This window comes from Artemia franciscana, chromosome 7, assembly GCF_032884065.1.
Source record: "Artemia franciscana chromosome 7, ASM3288406v1, whole genome shotgun sequence".
NCBI classification, from domain to species: Eukaryota; Metazoa; Arthropoda; class Branchiopoda; order Anostraca; family Artemiidae; genus Artemia; species Artemia franciscana.
The window spans coordinates 10,840,286-10,862,742 of record NC_088869.1 but is presented as its reverse complement, the minus strand read 5'-3'; the positions used below and the strand labels follow the sequence as shown (position 1 = coordinate 10,862,742).

At 35.8% G+C, this 22,457-nt stretch overlaps 1 protein-coding gene across 1 annotated transcript in view; it reads left to right on the top strand.

Annotated features, from left to right (window-relative positions):
* The first annotated feature begins 3,251 nt into the window (after positions 1-3,251).
* LOC136028833 (kinesin-related protein 4-like) overlaps positions 3,252-22,457 on the top strand; it is a 156,470-nt gene continuing 137,264 nt past the window's right edge. Inside the window, exon 1 of the mRNA XM_065706765.1 lies at positions 3,252-3,278. The gene's annotated coding sequence lies outside the window, so the exon portion shown is untranslated. The remainder of the gene's footprint in view (positions 3,279-22,457) is intronic.

The following is a 22,457-nucleotide window of genomic DNA, read 5'->3' as shown; positions in this document are numbered from 1 at the left end:
CTGATGGTGTCCTAGGGAAGAGTGCTAAGACAGCAACTAGGAATATTAGTGAAAAGCCTTTAGGTTTAATAGAGAGTAGAAGGGGTTTGTATAAGAATTATCTGAGTGATAGGTCGTATGAAAACAAAAGGAATGTAAAGAAAGTGGAGAAAGCATTAAAATATGAACTAAGGAGATGTGAAATGGAGGCGATGGATAAAATTACTGAGGATCTGGAAGATGCGGCTAGACGGCATAATAGTAAAATATTATACTGGCATGTTAATAAATTGAAAGGGAGTAGCCAATCCGGACTAGTCCCAGTTAAAGATAGAAATGGGGCCACAATTAGTGATAAGGAAAAAGTAAAAGAAAGATGGGTGGAACATTTTGAGAATGTGCTAAACCGAGATACAGTTGCAGGAAAAGATATAGATGAAAATGAAAATGTTTGTGATACCTTGGATGTGAAGGAAGATTTGTTTAGTGAGGAAGAATTAGCGACAGTACTAGAAGGATTAAAAAATAATAAGGCCCCAGGTGCTGATAGTATGATTAATGAATTCCTTAGATACGGTGGCTCTGAGGTTAGGAATAAGCTACTGAAGATTATGAACATGATTTTTGAAAAAGGGGAAGTACCCAATGATTTTAGGAAAACCTTAATTAAACCACTGTATAAGAAAGGTGACAAGAGTGAGTGTCGTAATTATCGAGGCATTAGTCTGGTCTCTGTAGGTAGCAAATTACTGAGTAATATGATACTTTTTAGACTGAGACATGCTGTAGACAAAGTTTTAAGGGAAGAACAATGCAGTTTTAGAAAAGGTAGAGGATGTGTCGACCATGTTTTCACTCTTAGGTTAATAATTGAGAAGTCCCATCGTTGTCAAACACCTTTGGTCCTTAGTTTTATCGATTATGAGCAAGCTTTCGATTCTGTTGATAGAACAGCGTTAACAAAGGTCTTATCGTTATATGGTATACCAGAAAAATACATTAAAGTGATTTGCGCTATGTACGTGAATAATACTGCTGCGGTTAAGGTGGGAAATGAGGTTAGCAACTGGTTTTGTATTAAATCAGGAGTCAAGCAGGGTTGTGTTCTATCCCCCTTTATATGGATCATTTTGATGGACTTCGTCTTAAAGAGCACAGGAAAGGCAATTGGAGACCATGAAATCAAATGGGGAGGAAGAACGCTCCTGGACTTAGATTATGCTGATGATTTAAGCGTATTAGATGAAAGTGTGGGCAAAATGAATGAATTTTTAGAGGTTTTACGAGTTCAGGGTGCTAAAATAGGCTTGAAAATTAATGTTAAGAAGACTAAGTCATTAAGGCTAGGAATAAGTGAAGATGAACAGGTGACATTAGGTAACGAAAAGATTGATCAGGTTGGGAGCTTCAGTTACTTTGGTAGTTTTATTAGTAAAGATGGTGGGAGCAGTGAAGATGTTAAAAGTAGAATAGCTAAAGCTCAGGGTGTTTTTTCACAGTTAAAAAAAGTTTGGAAGAATAGAAAGATAAGCCTACAAACCAAGATTAGAATGTTGGAAGCTACAGTGATGACAGTGGTCAAATATGGCTCTGAAGCATGGGCACTCCGAAAAGCAGATGAAAATTTACTAGATGTTTTCCAGAGAAATTGCCTACGGATTGTTCTGGGTACCCGGCTGACTGACCGTATTTCAAACAGTAGGTTGTACGAAAAGCGTGGTTAAATCCCGCTTTCTGGGGCTATAATGAAAGAAAGGTTGAGATGGCTAGGCCACGTTCTACGGATGAAGGATGACAGATTACCGAAGATTTTCCTTTTTGGCCAACCATCTGGGGCTACACGGAAAGCAGGTCGTCCTTGGCTGGGTTGGGAGGATGTCATAAATAAAGATTTAAAGGAAATGGGAACTTCCTGGGAGGGTGTAAAGAGGGAGGCTTTAAATAGATTAGGTTGGAGGAGGAGCGTGCGTAGCTGTGTTGGCCTCAGGCGGCTTGGGGCTGCAGTGAGTTATTAGTAGTAGTAGTAGTATTCCAAAATTTCCTTCTTTCTTCATTATTTGTCTTTATTTCTTTTTTCTTTCATTAGTTCATACTTTCTTTGTGGCTGCTCAATTTTACATGTGGGCTTGATTTTCTTAGGGGAATTTTTTTACTGGGGGAAATTTCCCTGGCGGAATTTCCGCGAGTGGGTATTTTGAAACGGGAAAATTTTTGCACAACCAAATTTTCCGCCGGGAGGAGGGATATCCTGGGGATTTACTCGGGGAATAAGCCAGACCCTGACTTTCTCACACGCCAGCTGAATACCATATGAGAGTGTGGTACTAGATCGGGCTGATAAAAATTGATGTTGGCTAGCTATACTAAAAAAAAAATGTAGCTAAACTAAGTTAAAGCTCAGTTAGCTGATTTAGGACATAAATTTTTTCCATTTGGGATGGCATAGTTTAAGTAAACCAAGTGAACATGTTTAAAAATTTATGTTGAGTTGGATCATCATTTCATTATCAGCTGGTTATGTGATCCGACTGGAAGGATTTTGCCTGGAATTGTGGGGGAAAAATTTTCTGGGGAGGAGAACAGAGGATGTGTTTGTGTCTCCTTTATTTGCCTCACTTACAAAAGGAACTTTTGGGGAATGTCTTATTGATAAGAAAAATTAAACAAGGATAATGAGAAATAATTATTATAGGGTAATTTGCAAGCTTCTGAGAAATTTCTGAGATTAGGACTGCACCGTAGTGTTTTTTTATACGTTTATTTTGCATCAGATTTTTTATGTCTGTTTTGTTTGTTTTGTCAACCCTCACTGGCTTTTGTACAAATACATTTTTATTATTAATTTAGTGTTTTTCAATATTTATGTTTGGTAATGAATATTCTAAAACTAGAAATACATAAACTGACTTCAATTTGCTGATCGGATACTACACTTGAACGACAAAAACCATTATCTTTTTACGACCCAAAAACACACAAGAGTGTGCGGTAGCAAATTCAACGATTCAATCAATCTGCTTCACTTTCATGAGATGTATTCATCTTTCCTTATGTAGTTTTAATCATTAAGATTTTTCTTGCTTGGATAGATACCACCCGTTTGGATAGATCCTGCGCCACCCAGCTATGATCAGCCATCGACCATCAACAGAGTTTCAGGGCGGGTCATGCGTGGGTTAGTCCGGGTATACCAATCTCTATACCAATTAATTTAGAATGCCTAGAGTTTAGTTTATCTCTAAGGATTGATTATAAATGTTGCAAAGTAGAAGTTATATTTTTGAATGATTTAATCTAAGGTATGTTGATCTTTAGGGAAGAACCTTTCATCAGTGCATAATGACAAAGCCGTGGCTGAATTTCTGTTTTGGAGAAACAGGAAATAATTATTTTGTTGGAGGGGGGATTTAACCAAGGAAAGTATTTTATGTTTACATCATAGACTTATAATGAATTATTAATCTTGCATTTGTGCAGGTTGTGGAGGCGTCTAGCCCCAATTTTGGGTAAAATTCTAGTTAATTGACATCTTGCTATCTCGGAAAGGGTTTAGGTTAGGAAAATGAAACTTTCAGGGATGGGTCTACAGGCTAAAGTGTGTCCCGGGAAGGTATTTTAAAGTACCCATCTCCAATCTTTCTCCCTCTAGAGGGCCCTGAAATTTGCCTACATGACAGGTCTATACCTATAGAAATTTTGACAAAACAATATTTTACCTTAATTTTCAGTTAGTAGCTGCTTTTTCTCTGCCTTTAGTTCTGAAAATTCAATTCCTGTTATTTGAGTAGAATTTTGAGCCATATCAATTTGTTTTTTTAATTTAGGAAATTTATTTGCATATCTTTAAAAACTTATAAAATGGAATTGAGCAGAGTTATGAAGCTGAAAACAATTTTGTTGTACTTCAATTAAGCAGAAAAGGTCATGGCCCTCTAGAGGGAGAAGGAGTGGAGGTAGTTTCTTCAAAATACCTTCCCGGGACATACTTTAGTCTGTAAATTCATCCCTGAAAGTTTCATTTTCCTAACCTAAACCCTTTCTGAGATAGCAAGAAGTCAATTAACTAGAATCTTACCCAATTTTGTATCAAGAAAATGATTCGAGGGAGGAAATTGTAAAAAAAATGAGAACTGTAAGAACAATATGAAATCTATGTGGAAACATATGAAAATACAGTACTCCAGGAGGGCGAAGGTCCCTTTTCCCTCTTTGCGCGTCTGTCTTCATAGTTTGCGAAATATCTACGAATGTGTATTAATACCCAGTTATGAAAGACGCTTATCTTTAGGTACAGTCTCTCTAGTGACATTGACTTAGACAGTATACTTCTCCTCCACTTCTTATGGGGAGGCAGTATTGGACTCCCCTGTCATAATTGATACTTTATTTTTGAACATTCAAGGCTTCCATTGTTGATGTAAGGCTTGAATAAAAGAGTCCAGAAGCTCAAGAAAAAATTGAATTTCAGGGCCCAAGGCCAGCCCTTGATTTTTGGAAACGCAATAAACCTAAGTCTGTATGGATTTCTATCAAAATTGGATGGAGGTATGGCCTATATAGTTGATGCATGTACATAATCCTATAACTTAATCGAGGATATGAAGTTTGGGAGGCAAGGGTGCATCTAGGATTTTTGTTCAAGGCTGGGGGTGCAATAAAAAAAGCATTAAAAACGGAGCGAAAATTTGCTTATATGCATTTTCGCTACGTTTTTATAAGTCGGGCAAATATTTCGGCGACAGGTTCAGACCCCGTAACTACCCTCCTATATACGGCCTTGGTGGAAGACCTTAAAATCTAATTAAAGCAATGGATACGAAATAAAGCTAACCTAATTCCAGTTAGAATAATTTGTTCTAGCTCAGGCACGAGCGCAGAGGGGTTTCTGGCCATCTCCCTCTTCCAAACTAGTTACCCTCCTATTTTTTGATTACTTAAAAAGGCAACCAGAACTTTTAATTTTTTACGAGCGTTCTTATTAATAAAAAGAAAATACTAATTTTTTTAGCTGAAAGTAAGGAGCGACATTAAAACTTAAAACGAACAGTAATTACTCCGTATATGAAATGCGTTGTCCCCTCCGCAATCCCTCGCTCTTTACGCTAAAGCTTTTTATTGTTTTAAAAAGTAGAATTGTGGCAAAGAGTCAAACTTTAGCGTAAAGAGCGAGGGATTGTGGAGGGGACAACCCATTTCATATACGGAGTAATTTCTGTTCGTTTTAAGTTTTAATGTCGCTCCTTACTTTCAGCTAAAAAAATTAGTTTTTTTATTTAATTTCGGAACGTTTTTGAATTAATGCATGTTAAGTTTTGGCTCTCCGAACATAAATTATTAAAATGAAATTTTTATATTAATTCTTTTTTTGGCTAAATGGCTTTCTCTTAGTTTTGATCAGACGATTTTGAGAAATAAGGGGTGGAGAAGGGGGTCTAGTTGCCCTCCAATTTTTCGGTTACTTAAAAAGGCAACTAGAACTTTTAATTTTTAACGTAGGTTTTTATTAGTAAAAAATATACGTAACTTAAGAATTAACTTACGTAACAAACTTTCATAACCATATATTTCTATTATGTATACGAGGGGGTTTGTACCCTCGTTAATACCTCGCTCTTTACACTAAATCGTAAGTTTTGTCCCAATTCTTTAAGAATGACCCCTGAATCAGAAAGGCCGTAGGATAAATAGTTGAAATCACTGAAAATACTTTAGCATAAAGAGCAAGGTATTTATCTCCTCCTAAATACCTCGCTCTTTATGCTAAAGTATTTTTAGAACCCCTTTCATGTGTAATAATCTCTGTTCGTTTTAAGTTTCAATGCTACTTCTTCCTTTCATTTGAAAAAAACGTTTTCATGTTTATTTTTCATTGTTTTCTTATAGTAATGCTAGAGAATCCTGCGCCCTTTTCATTGAATTTTTCTTCCCCCATGACTGAGTCCTCCAAGGAAAGATCCTCCAAAATAGCCCCTCTCCTCAGCCCCATCCCCAAACAAAATAAAATCCCACTGAAAACGTCTGTACACTTCCCAATAACCATTACTATATGTAAACACTGGTCAAAGTTTGTAACTTGCAGCCCCTCCCCAGGGATTGTGGGGGAGTAAGTCATCCCCAAAGACATAGTTATTATGGTTTTCGACTATGCTGAACAAAATGGCTATCTCAAAATTTTGATCCGTTGACTTTGGGAAAAAATGAGCGTGGGAGGGGGCCTAGATGCCCTCCAATTTTTTGTCACTTAAAAAGGGCACTATAACTTTTCATTTCCGTTAGAATGAGCCCTCTTGCGACATTCTAGGACCACTTGGTCGATACAATGACCCCTGGAAAAAAAACAAATAAACACGCACCCGTGATTTGTCTTCTGGCAAACAATACAAAATTCCACATTTTTGTAGATAGGAGCTTGAAACTTCTACATTAGGGTTCTCTGATACGCTGAATCTGATGGTGTTGCACCATCCAGATTACGACAGCCTCGAGCTGTTTCTGAGCCTATCCCAGTTTTGTCCCCCATTCGTTGCGTTACTTCCAGATATGAAAAAACCTTTGTCCCCTTCATCACAGGAAAAATAAATAAAATAGCCAACTAGTTTCTCCCCCCCCCCCCTTATTTTCATGTGAGGTGCTTTAAGTCGTTGCACTAAATTTGCTTGCTCCCCGCTGTTTGGTTTAGTTTCCCTTTAATCATATGTGTTTTTCGTGTGTTTTATGCTTCGTTCTTTTTTTGTGAGTTTTTGGACTTTTTTTTAGTGTCCCTTTTAATTTGTGGATATATATGTTTATTTTTTGCTCTTTTCTGTATCATTAGATTTTTTTTGTCCCCTTCCCTTTTTTCTGACTTTTTGTCCCCTTCCCTTTTTTCTGACTTGTATTTGTTCAAGTTTACTTTGACAGACTTTTTTTTACTCATAATTTGGTTATTCATTATTATTAGTGTTTTTTTGCTTTATTTGCTTTGTTAGTCGACTCCGAAGTCCGAATTCGGCCCTTTGAGGGCTTTGTGATAGTGATCTTTTTGAAATAAATATCTTATCTTATCTATCTTTACCCCAGGACCGGCTCTGCCCCCTCCATATATTTAGCGTGAATTATTGCTTGGGTCATTCCCTAGAAGAGTGGTTCTCAAACTTATTTAGACACTGTACCCCTTTATACCCAAACTTTTTTTTTAGGTAGCCTACACCTCAGTTACCGCTACAAAGTAAACTATGGCTATAATATAGGCCCAATTGAAATTGTCAGTCCTAGAGGTAAAGAGTTGTTTCTTTTTTGTTAGCCGGCCACTTACCCCTTAAAAATTTTGCGTACCTCCAAGGGGCGCGCGTACAACAGTTTGAGAACCACTGGCCTAGAGAACTAACTGTAGAGAAAGGAACATGCTAAGAAAACAATTGTTGTTTCATAACCTGCAGAATAGTCATGGTTAACATATTTTGCATATACTTTGCCCCTCCCCTCTAATGTATAAATATAGCCAAAATTATGTATTTTAAATGCATTCGGCCACCATAACTTATTTTTCCAGTTTTTATTTCGTCACAGTTGATTCAATTTACAGGCACACTCACAGCCTACATAGACAGTGTCTATATAGGCTTTGGGTACACGGGTTGAAACAAGAGTGACGCACTGCGAGAATAGCTGGAAAATATATTCGGGTTATATATTTGCGCATCGTCTTGGGGGGTTGCTGGGGGTAAAGTATAGCGAGGCTGAATGCAAAATGTGTTATACTATTTCTATTCTGTATAGTGTGATGTTAGAATTATTTTCTTAGTATGTTTCCACCTCTCCAGTTAGTACTCTAGGAAAATACCGTCTGGGTATTTCCCAAGTATTTGGCAACGAACCTCTATTGTTTTAACCCGTGTACTCCAAATCCATGGTTGCCAGTGTTTCGACGGAAACAGTTTAAAAAATAGAGTTGGGATAAAGTCAAACTTTAGCGTAAGGAGAATTACTCAGAGGAGGGGACAGTCCCTTTCGTATACGAAATAATTTCTATTCGCTTTAAGTTTTAATGTTGCTCCTTACGTTTAGTCAAAAAAATTATTTAAAAAAATTATTTTCTGAAAGTTTTTCAACTAATGCAGATTTAAATTTGGCTCAACTTACATGAAAACTTAAAATAGAATTTGCATATTAATTTTGGCAAAGTATCCCCTCCCCCATGTAAAGTTTTATTTGGAAAGCTCACCTCCAGAAACTACCCTATCAATGTGAAAATCTTCCCGTATAAAATACCCGCTCCCCCACCGGAAATAATTTCCTCGAAAAAATATTTGTATACTTCCCAATAACCAATAAACAATGTAAACACTAGCCAGAGTTCAAAGCTTTTAGCCTTTGCCTCGTAGGTGTCGAGGGGTCAAATTATCTTTAAAAACGTAGCTATTAAATTTTTTTAATATTTTTAACCAAAATTGGCCAAAAGACCTTTCCCCAGGGTCTGTTGGTGATCGTGTTATTTCCAGAGCCATAGTTATTTGGCCTTTCAACTATGCTGAACGAAATGGTCATCTCAAAATTTTTATCGGATGATTCTAAGAAAAAGGGGGAGGAGTGTATTTACCCTCTAATCTTTTTGGTCTCTTAAAAAGAGCACTAGAACTTCAATTTTCATTCAGACAATCCCTCTCCCAATATTTAAGGGCTACTGGGTCGATATCATCATCCCTGAGAAGAAACAAAACAAACAAACAAAGAAACAACAACAACAAATAAACACGCATCCGTGATCTTTCTTCTGGCTAAAAAGATGTGATTTTCATTAAAATTATTTGACTTATAGCGGTCTTTCCCCCTTGTCTCGCATATCAGGCAAATTTTCTCAGGCTGGTAGCTTTTGATGGGTAGACTAAAATTCAATTAGATTTATATTTTTGAAATCATCATAAAAAGCCAGTTCTTTTTATATATCCATTGTTGTCAAAATGCCTTTTTTTTAAGTTTTGGTTACTATTGAACCGGGTCGTTCCTTATAGTCCATTACCACGAACTTTTTGACTTATTCAAACTAACAAAATTCACCTTGTCTCCGTGGCTACTACTTTCATTGTGATTTGATATTCAGAATGCGGAGTTTTTGATCTGAGTTGGTAATAAGGATTCATTTCTGGCTTTTAGAATCTGGATAACAAGAAGGGGATAACCATAGCTCAATACACGGATTATAATATTATTGTGGTCCAAGACTCCAAGGAAGGTAAATGACCAAATAGATATAATAAAGTAGTCGCAATATGGCTGTGCAAAGGATAGATCAGGAACGCTAAGAGAGTTAAGTTGAAACTCTCAGGGCTACTGCTACTACTACAATTATTAGATGCACTAATAGAGTATAAAGTAAAAACTTTCGAGAAATTTTAGATTGAAATAAAAAAAAATGGAAAGGCACAATGTAGCTGCTGGTTTCCAAAGTCATAAAGCGCATATTTCTGCAAGTACCATTACAAAGCCGTCCTTAGCACTCGAAAAAGGAAAGAAAAAAAAGTAAAGTGAAATGCCAGAAACAATAACCAAAGCCGAAGCAGTGAAAAGATCTTTCAGAAATTAGATCATGCAAACAGTCTTTTGCTAGCGATTGATGCAGTCTGTCTAATGACCGGGTTCTCATTAGTTGTAGCAACCACGCAAATGATGGGAGACCGTGAAGTTAGAAAATAATTCTTGCTTCATGATATTCAGAATAATTATAGCTAATCCCGTTTTTCATGCAGACCCGCTGTACTTACCCCTCCCCCCTAATGTACAAAAACGAAGCCCAAATTATACAAGTCAAATGCATTCTGTCACCTGTCACTTATTTTCCGGTTCTTGTTTCGTCACAGTGATTCAATTTATAGGAACGCAGGTTGAATTAAGAAGCCGCATTGGGAGAATATCGGGGAAATATATAATTTGAGCTATATATTTGCACATTAGGAGGGGGCTGGGGGAAGTATAGCGGGTCTGCATACAAAATATGTTAGCTATAATTATTCTGTTTTCTGTTTTCTAGCTTCACTTCATGAGTTTGGTCGCTATAATTAACTTCTTTGGTGTGGTCGCTATAATTATCAAGTACCCAGATTCGCTTTAAAACTGCGAGTTGGTATTGTTTTCAAATTGCATAATTTTTTCCTGGAGAAATTAAGGAGTGACATTAATACTTAAAAGAACATAAATTATTGCTTATCGGACAATAGAGGAACTAGCCTACCTGTTACTCATCCCTAGATCTTTACGCTGAACTAATAAGAAAACAAGTTTTTTTTTAAATGAAAGTAAGGAGCAACATTAAAACTTAAAATGAACAGAAATTACTAAGCATATGAAAGGGGCTTTTCCTCCTCAACGCCCCGCTCTTTATGCTAAAGTTTGACTCTTTCTCTTAACTCTATTTTTGAAACAGTAAGAAACTTTAGCGTAAAGAGCGGGGCGTTGAGGAGGAAAAGCCCCTTTCATATACTTAGTAATTCCTGTTCGTTTTAAGTTTTAATGTTGCTCCTTACTTTCATTTAAAAAAACTTGTTTTTTTTAATTTAATTTCTGGACGTTTTTGAATTAATGCATGTTTTGATCTTGGCTTTCAGCACATAAATAATTAATACGAAATTTGCATATTAATTAATATATATATATATATATATATATATATATATATATATATATATATATATATATATATAATATATATATATATATATATATAATATATATATATATATATATATATATATCATGAAAAGAGAAATCACCAATGCAACAGCACAAACACACACACACAAAAAAAGAAAAAAAAAAGGAGAGACAGAAGGAGAAAAGGAAGACTGTTTTCCTAAATTAGTGACTAATATAGACCAGCACTTGAATGAGGCCTTAACCCTACTCATCCATACAATCACATAGGTCAAACAGCATAGCCATACACAATCAACCATAAAGAATAATCCGTGGACATGCAGTCATGTCGTCAATAAGTATAAGTCGTCATTTACCAAACAATAGAAAAAATAATAAAGACAAATAATTCAGAGGCAACAACCGAACACAAGGGCTCATCAGGAGAATACACTGGCCTATATAGGGTTTCGCCACTTTAAATTCTCTACCCAGCCAAGTGTTGTGGCTACCACAGAATATCCATGGCATCCCCGTGTCAGGTATCGCCCCCAAAATACATGCCTATGAAAGAAAAAAAACAGCAAATGTAAAACAACAAAGTAGCACCAAAACAAGCATATCCTGTTAATATATCCCTCTTTTTAGCAACAATAGGTAAACTAAATATAATAAATTTTACCAAATCACAAATATTAACACATTGCAAAAAAACTGAATGAACTAAACAATTATAGAATTCATCTTTACCATGTGGCTTAATTTAAAAAAAAAATCCACTCAATTAGAAACACAATTCAAAATAAATGGCGCTGCAACAACATTTCCCAAACCTCCAAAATTAGTTGAAAATTTCTTTAAGTATTTCTAGATAATTCTTTTGATATTTATTTAAGAATTCGTTATAATGAAAACCTAGAAAATGATCTAAAGAAGTTTAAGTATAGATAGGAACAGGAAGAAATGTGAAAGATGGAACAGTGGGTTGATTTTTGTCTGAAGATATCTGGCCCAGGGTTTAATCCCATCTGCTGCCGGGTCAGCACGAAGACCTGTATACTCAAGAAGCATCATTTGTAAATAGATGATGAATTGCAATTAATCGGAAGATTTTGAGAAAAAAGGAGCGAGGGAGGAGGCCTAGTTGCCCTTCAATATTTTGATTACTTAAAAAAGCAACTAGAACTTCTAATTTTTTACAAACGTTTTCGTTGGTAAAAAATATACGTAGCTTACGAATTAATTTACGTAACAAACTTTAATATTCAATGTTTTGAGGGGGCTCAACCATCGTCGATACCTCGCTCTTTACCCTAAAGCTAAAATTTTGTCCCAATTCCTTAAAACTGACCTCTGAATCACAAATGTCGTAGAATAAATAGTTGAAATTACTGAAAATACTTTAGCGTAAAGAGTGAGGTATAACGAGGAGGTAAACCCCTCATATGCGTAATAATTTTTGTTCGTTTTAAGTTTTAATGCTGCTCCTTACTTTCAGTGGAAAAAACTTTTCATATTTATTTTTTCATTGTTTTTTCAAATAATTCAAGAAAACCCTGCGCCTCCTTCATTGAAATTTTCTTCCCCATGACAAGTTTTTCAATGGAAATATCCTCCCACGTAACCCCCCCCCCTCAAATCTCCCCCCTAAACAAAAAAAAACGGAAAAAGTCTTTACACTTCCCAGTAACTATTACTATATGTAAACACAGGTCAAAGTTTGTAACTTGCAGCCCCTCCCACGGGGACTGTGGGTGAGTAAGTCGTTCTTAAAAAGACATAGTTATTAGGTTTTTCGACTATGGTGAATAAAATGGCTATCTCAGAATTTTGATCCGGTGACTTTTGGGAAAAAATGAGCGTGGGAGGGGGCCTAGGTGCCCTTCAATTTTTTTGGTCACTTAAAAAGGGCACTAGAACTTTTAATTTCCGTTAAAATGAGCCCTCTTGCGACATTCTAGGACCACTCAGTCAATACGATCCCACTTGAAAAAAAAAACAACAAAAAACAAATAAACACGCATCCGTGATCTGTCTTCTGGCAAAAAATGTGAAATTCCACATTTTTGTAGAAAGGAGCTTGAAACTTCTACAACAAGGTTCTCTGATACGCTGAATATGATCGTGTGATTTTGTATGTATTGTGATTGTATGACTTTTAGGGAGCGTTTCCCCCTATTTTCTGAAATTAGGCAAATTTTCACAGGCTCCTAACTTTTGATGGGTATAATTGATCTTGATGAAACTTATATATTTAAAATCAGCATTAAAATGCGATTCTTTTGATGTAACTATTGGTATCAAAATTTCATTTTTTAGAGTTTTGGTTACTATTGAGCCGGGTCGCTCCTTACTACAGTTAGTTACCACGAATTGTTTGATTTTGAAGTTTTGTCCCAATTCTTTAAGAGCTACTCCGGAATAAAAAAAAAGCTGCTGCATTTTAATAAGAACATTCTAAAAGTATTGAAAAAATTTAGTGTCTGAAAAAACTTTTATACTCAATATCTGACCTTTTTAAAATCCTGCTGCGGAATCCCCATCTCAGTGTAAAATTTGCCTGCAAAATTCCCTTGAAAACTTTGTTTTCCGAAATTCTTTCTGTGGAATATCCTTCCCCCATCGCATAAAACAAACTTCTATGGACTGTGGGGTGTCTTGTCATTCCCATAGACATAGGTATTGGATATTTCTACAATTCTTAATCGAATGGCTCTTCCAAATTTTTATCAGATGACTTCGGGGGAAAAGGAGGTTGGGTGGAGGCTAGTCTCCCTCCAATCTCTTTGGTCACTAAAAACAGGGCCTAGAACTTTCGGTGTTTGTTCGAACAAGCCCTATTCCGACAATCCAGAACCATTGGTTTTATACGATCATCCCTGGGCAAAATTCAACTCGGATCCATAATCTTTGTTCTGGCAAATAACACAAAATTTCCTTTGTAGCTATGAACTTGAGACTAATATAGGAGTGTTCTCTGACATCTAATGAATCTAATATGTTCATATATGTTCATAATATGTTCATAAGCTGAATCTAACGGTGTTGTGTTCATTAAGATCATTTGAACTTTTCTCTTTTCTGAAAATAAGGCAAATTTTCTCAAAGTTTTGGCCTTTTGATGGGCAACATTAAAGTTAACAAATTTTTGGTTATATGGATTCAGCATTGAAGCCAATGCTTTTGTTCTATCAATTCTTATCAAAATTCCCTTTTTTACAGCTTTGATTACGTTTGGGCCGAGTCGCTCCTTACTCACAGTTCGTACCACGAACTGTTTGATAAAAAGAAGAATTCTAGTTTATTCTCGTTGCATTAAATTATAAAACATAGGGTTGATAAAAATTCCTTATTATCTCTTTTATACCTAAGTATTCATATATTTATTTTTAAATTTCAGTTGCCTCCCTTAAAGGTTGTTTTAAGCCATTTATCGTGGAAATTGAAGTTGGTTTGTCAATTTAAACTAAATGATTTAGGTATTCAAAGGCATGGAAAGCCAAAGCAGTCGAAATCTTCATTTTTATTTTTAGACGTTTGAGAATTATTCGTACTTTTGTGCTTGCCCAACAACACTCAAGAAGTTTGCTCTGTTTGAGAAAAACCGGTCAGCCGTCTGAGAAAAAATTAGCTTTGTCTCAATAAGAAAACTACGATGCTTGTATTCCACCACAAACATCAAAAACAGGAAGAACAATAGGGAATTCTTTCCATAAGACAGTGGAAATCCAATTTGAATGAATATCTTGGCCCTATTTCCCAAGGCCGTCCTCAAAAAACCATAAACATATAAAAGAAGAAAAGCTTACAATAGCAAACGACCAATAAAACTAAAATGGAAATTTTTTCAAACAGTCCCAGTATCTTTACTTCAGTGAAGTTCAACTGGGACTCAACCTAAAACAAAACTGCCTGAAAGGGGAGAAAGGACATGAATAGGTTTGAAACGAGCTTATGTCAAACGTAGGCCTATGCTATTTGAGGAATATGGTAGGAGGGGGACAGAGAGCCTGATGATATTTTTGAAATCAATCAGGGATTTGAATATAACAATTATAAACTACTCATGTGCGGACAAACTATCGTTGATGCCTTGCTTAAAGGTGTATCTAATAGTTACATACTGTTGAGGCAGTTGCAAAAAGAGTATCAAGCCGTTCTCGAGGGTAAAATCAGTAGGAATCTGGACGATCAAAGTATCTTTGAATACATTTGTAATGCATTTTCGATATACTCCGCTGTGTTGGTCGACAATGGACGACCGCTGTATATAAACAGCGCCGTATTTGGTACTTGTCAGTTATTCGAAACGGATTCAAGAGTTACGCAGTGTAATATCTAACAATAACCATTTTGCCCCTCTGGAATTGGTTATCATATGCTTGTTTTGAATGAGAAAATCTACGATGTGGCTATATTTTAACTAAATATTTAACATATAGTTTTGGTTAGGGGTTAGGTTAGGTTGGGTTTCCATAATTTTTTTTTCTAAAGTGCTATTTTATCATCATGTTTTTTTTATATTTCAATACGATTTACCTTACTTTACTTCTTAGGTGTGTTTCAAATAACCGACAAGTATTTTGAATTAAATAAAATTTGTTCATCTGTTGCCATTTTTCAATTCCAAGAATATCTACATAAAGGTTTACTGTTAGGAATGGCTACGATAGAATATCTGTCTTGGGGCCAAATGTGACTTAAAAAAAATCATTAAAAAATCATTTTTAGTTTTAAAAATCAGAGCAATTTGGCCTGAGATCAGCGGTTTTTGTCTTCATATTTATGTTTTATGTTCACCATTGCTTCCAGATTAACATAGTTTTGCTAATAAAATGCTATGGTAGTTGCATTCATTTACATTTGCAAGACATTAAAAAAACGTCAAGTCTGACATATTGTATTAGGTCATTGCCTTTTCTAAACATTTTTAAAATCTGAAATATGTCTTGTATTTAGTTATCGAAAAGTTTTAAGGGAACACATTAAAAGGAAGAAAAAGAAGAAGAAACACCAAGAAGCCAATACCCCATCGAACTTATGCATAGCTTCAATTTCAACTTTATTTATATCAAATAATCAATAATTGTATCTCTTTTAACATCCCTACAAAAGGCTCCATGACCTGTGAACGTAGGGAAAACATTATAATCATATCTATCAAGATTCATAATACTAGACAAGGGAAATAAACACGGAGAGGAAAAAAAAATACCAAAAAAAAAGAAAATGCGAATAGTTATATTAAACCTTTTTTCAGTTACTTACACTCAACTAAACTGGCAAATGTATGGTACTTTTATTACTTATAAAAAAAAGAAGAATAAGAAAAAAAATTAACCCAAATGACTTTTCATCAATCTTTTTAAGACACCAAAGGAATCTTCAAAAGATTGATGTTCTTCAGCAGGGAGTTCCAAACCCTACTACATGCATATGTAGGGCTAGAATTTGACCTCTTGGTTGGAGTTCTAACAACCAATAAAACTTCAGAGTTACGAGTACCACGAAGATTGACACACTCGGGGTTGTAACAAGTTCAAAAAACAAAAGGGAAGTAGACCATGAAGATATATAAGAATAAAAATAGCACAAGATAGGAAACAGAACCTAAGAAGAGAATTTGTTGACGTACTATTCGTATCTGAAACTAACTGACGGGCCTTTTCATGAATTAAACACAAAAAAACATATTTTTTCAACTGAAAGTAAGGAGTGACATCAAAACTTAAAACGCACAGAAATTACTTCGTATATGAAAGATGAAAAACATGTTTTTTTGTATTTAATTTCTGAACGTTTTTGAATCAATGCATGTTTTGATTTTGGCTCTCCGCAGAGGAATAATCAAAACGAAATTTGAATATTTTTTTTTTGGGGGGGGGGGGCTAAATGGCTTTCTCATAATTTTGATCGAATGATTTTGAGAAAAAAAGAGTGGGGGCGAAGCCTAGTTGCCCTCCGATTTTTTGGTTAATTAAAAAGGAAAATAGAACTTTTAATTTTTTACGAATCTTTTTATTGGTAAAAGATTTACGTAGCTTATAAATTAGCTTACGTAAAGAACTTTTGTATTCTCATGTTTTTATTTCATATATGAGGGGATTCGCCCCATCGTCAGTACCTCGCTCTTTACACTAAAGCTTAAATTTTATCCCAATTCATTAAGAATGACCCCTGAATCACAAAAGCCGTAGAATAAATAGTTGAAATTACTAAAAATACTTTAGCGTAAAGAGCTAGGTATCATAAGGAGGTGAGCCCCTTATATGGGTAATAATTTCTGTTTGTTTTAAGTTTTATTGCTGTTCCTTGCTTCCAGCTGAAAAAGCTTTTTCACATTTATTTTTTTTTTTTTTTTTTAAATAATGCTAGTAAATCCTGCTCTCCCTTCATGGAAGTTTTCTTTTCCCATGACAAATTCTCGATGGAAAGTTCCCCCAGCATATCCCCCTCTTCTCAACCCCTCCCCCCAACCAAAAAAAATCCTCCTGAAAACGCCTGTATACTTCCCAATAACCATTACTATATGTAAGCACAGGTCAAAGTTTGTAACTTGTTGCCCCTCCCACGGGGACTGTGGGGGAGTAAGTCGTCCCCAAAGACATAGTTATAAGGTTTTTCGACTACGTTGAATAAAATGGCTATCTCAGAATTTTGATCCGTTGACTTTGGGAAAATAATTAGCGTGGGAGGGGGCCTAGGTGCCCTCCAATTTTTTTGGTCACTTAAAAAGGGCACTAGAACTTTTCATTTCCGTTAGAATGAGCCCTCTTGCAACATTCTAGGACAACTGGGTCGATACGATCACCCCTGGGGGAAAAAAAACAAAAAAAAAACAAAAAAACAAAAAAACAAAAAAACAAATAAACACGCATCCGTGATCTGCCTTCTGGCAAAAAATGCAAAATTCCACATTTTTGTAGATAGGAGCTTGAAACTTCTACAATAGGGTTTTCTGATACGTTGAATCTGATGGTGTGATTTTCGTTAAGATTCTATGACTTTTAGGGGGTGTTTCCCCCTATTTTCTAAAATAACGCAAATTTTCTCAGGCTCGTAACTTTTGATGGGTAAGACTAAACTTGATGAAACTTATATATTTATAACCAGCATTAAAATGCGATTCTTTTGATATAGCTATTGGTATCAAAATTCCATTTTTTAGAGTTTTGGTTACTATTGAGCCGGGTCGCTCCTTACTACAGTTCGTTACCACGAACTGTTTGATAAGAGAAAGTGGTCTTAATAGGGATAGGAAACTACTAGTCCAAACAATAGAACAGTTATTAATTTGCGGCTGTATGAGATAATTATAAAGAAGCTTTAAAATACATCCAGGAAAAATATACCTTAGCTCACGTATCATGCCTAAGTTTCTTGACACTTTTAATCGTAGAAGATTAATGCTAAAAGGTTAATTCTCAGCATGCTAAAAAAGTTTGCAGTACAACGTTTGACGAGGTATTTAGGGTACTACCTCACTAGGTATGCTAATTGATGGCTTGGCAAAACAAATTGTCTTTGTCACGTGTTCAAGTGTCAATCAAGGGGGAAGGGTAGGGTTTGATTTGCCCCCCCCTCTAAATAAACTTTTGCCCTCTCTTGATTCTGGAAAATATCTGTTTTTTTATTTTCCTCAAAAAATGTCGTTCTTTGGTTTTCTCATTAAAAAAGAAGTAAAACAACAGCACTAATCCTCTTATAGACTTTGAAAAATATTTTTACCTTCTTCTACAATTTGTGAATAGTAGCCACTGCCGTCTAGCACTTGCGATCCATGTTCTTCTGGGATAACCTGCTCTGGGAAATCAGTCCATATGGACTAAAATTGTGAAATCATTGAATATTTGATAAAAACGATTTCTCCTCTGTGGTGCAAAAACAGTGCATTATAAATATGCACCAGAAATAGAAAGTTAGGGAGCATCTCCAAGGGACCCAAAGAGGACTGTGCCATCAAGGTTTTCCTGTCACACTCATTCTGTTTTTTAGTTTTTTCTCTCTTTTTGTATATAAACTTTTTAATTTGGTTAATTACTAGCACCTTTGTCACATTGCCTTCTTCCCCTCCAAGATTTTGCACTAAATCTGCCTTTGATAGATTCGTATAGGAAACAAGAACAGTAACAAAATGAATCAACAGATGAAAGTAAAAATTTCTCTCGCTTGATATTGTCAAAACCCTAGTCCTGGCTGAACTTGCCCCCCTCACCCCTTCTGAAGGGATTTCTTGTTGGAGCTGGCTATTGTACACGTACCGTTAACGATAACACCACTGCTCTCCCACCCCTCCACCCTCAATTAGCCCCCAAGGGCTTGATATACAGTACCTAGGCTAATGAAAAAAAATATACTAATATAATATTTGGTCCAGGCAACTTGTTTTGTTGTCTACGTTCTAAGTAAAGCAAACACCAAACAGCTTTTTTCAAATATTTGAAAAATCTCGATAGTTTTTTTAATAGCTCTGGGAAATCCAGAATCCCTCCATGGAAAATTTCTACTCCCCCTCGAAAAATTCCTCCTGGGAAAGATCTTCCAACGTAAGATCCCCATTAAACCAGAAAAATTGGTTGTTTTAAGATTATGTCCCTGTTAAGTAAAGCTAGATGGCTATTGTTATTTTTCTCCTAGACGAACTTAATTTCCATCTCTAATCAGTTTTCCTTAGCTGGGCCTGTCTCCAGGCCCAAACAACACCTCTCAAAATTTTAGAGCACTTTTATCGATAGTTCCATTTGTTTTCAGAATACAAACTTTTATTTTGTTTACTTTTCTAAAAATTCAATGCCCCTCCCCCCATACAAATATTAACCATAGCTTGAATCAATATTTCATACTTGCTCGTTTAACTTCCCCCCTCCCGTGACCACTCTTTGAATTGGTCACTTAATCATGTTGGATGCTTCATGGTTATTTTCGTCTCTAGTTCAAACAGTTTGGAGTAAAGAGCTGTACGTAAGGATTGACTCGGCCCAATAGTAACCGAAACTCTAAAAAACAGAATTTGAAAAAAAAACATATAAAAAGAATAGGCTTTTTATTTTGATTCAAAATATATAACTCATCAAGTTTAATATTACCAATCAAAAGCTATGAACCTGAGAAAATATCCGTGATTCCTGAGAAGGGGGAGGGGACGTCCCAAACGTCAAGGTATTATAATGCAAATCACAACATCAAACTAATTGTCTCAGAGATCACTACTGTAATGGGTTCGAGCTCCCAACTGCAAAAATGTGGAGTTTTGTATTTTAAACCAGATTTTATAGGGGGGGGGGAAGAGATAAAGTCTTAAAGAAATTTAAGACGTATTGGGAGAGGAGGTTTGACCCCCCCCCCCAAAAAAAAGAAGAAATATATTGGTGTGACTGGTAAAAACATAACAAAAATGAAGATAAACAATTTTTTTTATGTGTTTTTTTTAAGAATTTTTTGTAAAACCACCCGAAAAAAATCCTTTTGTAACCTTCCTTCTCCTGAAAAAAAAATCCTGGATACAGCCCCACCTGTAAGTAAAACAAAAATTTAATCAATGAGAAAACTTTCTATGCAATCCCTTCCAAAATTACGACTATTTTTCAGAATTGCTTAAGCTCAGAAGTTGCACATTATTCAGAAATACCAGCCAACCATTCAGCCTATAAATCTTATCCGTCCAATAACTTTCTTTGATGATTTATCTTAGACAAAACATTTTAAAAATTTTAATCTCCAGCCAAGTAATAACTCAAGTTTTTTTTGTTTTTTTTTTTATTATGTTCCATGCATACCTTATGAGGAAGAGCCTGGATTCTTATTTGGATATTTACTTTATGACACAAAAATCAAATGACAAAGGCCTAATTAATGCATCGACTTCCGAAGTCTGTCATGGGCCAGGTACTGTTTACGATTCTGAATATAAAATTTAAAAGATCTGTACACAAGAAAAGCGTAGAGGTTCAATTCATATAACATATTCCAACAAGAGCATCGACCAAGAGAGAAGAGGGCAACTCTCCCGCTATATTATGGAAGATGCAAGTTTTTCGTTGAAAATCGAAAAAACTATATCCCCTAGGCAACATTTAGGGGGTCGGTATCGGATTTGGAGATTCCTCCTAAAAATTTTTCCGACTCGCAAAAAATAACAAATTCTTCATGTGTTTTGCAAAGTTTTTTTGTGTCCCCCCTCCCCGAACAAAAATCTTTGAAATGGCCATGTCCCCCTCCTTCGTATATTTTGAAAATACCTTTATTCGTATCTTCAATTACGGAATTAACAAAAAATCCCCCCCGTAACAATTTTGTGAATTGGTGCAAAAAAAAAACGCAAAGGAATCTCGAATCCCTAGGACTTTTAATTGCAAGATTCGTTGCACTATCAACCACTTCAGAAAATACTGCTTATCTTGGGTTTTGATACTTATCGCCTTTAGGGATAGTTACCAGCCCATACAACAAATGCATTTCCAGAGGCAACATTACTGTATAGCATAATAGGGAAAAGAAGCATGATAGCATAACATTCAATTAAAAAAAAATTGACTGGTAGTAAGGAGCAAAATGAAAATTAATACGAATACAAATTAATTCCTTAATGTGGAGGACTACCCCTTCCCCAGCCGACCCTCTTTATGGTAAATTTCCCTTCAATTCTTGACTCAAATTATAAAGTAATAGACTGTAATAGACAAGGACACTTCGTATATAAGGAATTGCCGTAAAAACTTCAAAAGGGCCTGATTCAATTTGAAATTGTAAGTTATATTGCTCCTTCTAGTAGTCGAAAGAGATTGCAGGGTAACTACCACCCCCATGTTCGTCAGTTCCCCAAATATATCCAATCTCAAAAATTGGATAAATCCATTTTTTTCAGCACAGTTGAAAGGTCCAGTAACTATGTCTTTGAAGATTAACCCCCTTCCCCCCAGAGCCCTCAGCCAAGGGTTGTAAGTTATACCCCTGATCATATAAGGTTTTATGGAAAGAGTGGTCACACAAACTTCGAAGGGGCTCCTTGGATTGGAAATTGAAAGTTCTAGTGCCCTTTTGAATAGTTGAAAGTGATTGCAAGGGATCCTTCCCCCCTTCGGCCCTCATTTCCCCAAACACATCCAATCAAAATTTTGAGATAGTCATTTTGAAAATCATATTTCAAAAGACTAGTATTATGTCTTTGGGGATGACAACCCTCCATTCCCGTCGACGGTCCTCAGGACAAAGGGCTATAAGTTGTGCTAGTTGCCCATTGTTAATATTTAAAGTTTTTATTAAAAGAGTGAACTTTGGAATTCCAACATTCAATTGGAAACCAGAAATCGTAGTGTCCTTTTAAAAGTTAAAAGTGATAGGAGGGCAACTAGCCCCACTCGACGTCTTTTTTTTCCAAATGTATCCAACAGAAATTTTGAGATTCCTACTTTATTCAAAATAGTCTAAAGATGACACAAAAAGGTCTTCGGGGTTGAAATATCCGCTCAAAACCAGGGGCCAAGGGTTGTAAGTTATGTTCTCATGGCATATCAGGTTTTTATGGAATGAGTGGTCGTATAAACTGTGGATAGGGTTCATTTGATTAGAAACTGAAAGCTATAGTGCTCATTTTAAGAGATAAAAGCAACTTTAGGGCAACCAGCCCCCTCCCCTCCCACGGCAATCATTTTCCAAAAAAAAATCCAATCAAAATTTTGAGATGTCGATTTTCTTCGACATTGATGAAAGATCCTGTAATTGTGACTTTGGGGACGTCAAGCACCTCACATCCCCTAGAAAAAAGGCTGCAAGTTAGGTAATTCACTGTTTATATAGTATGTGCTATTAAGAAGGGTACACATGTTTGACCTTATCTTTCCAAAAAGACAAAGGGCATTCAGGGGAGTCTT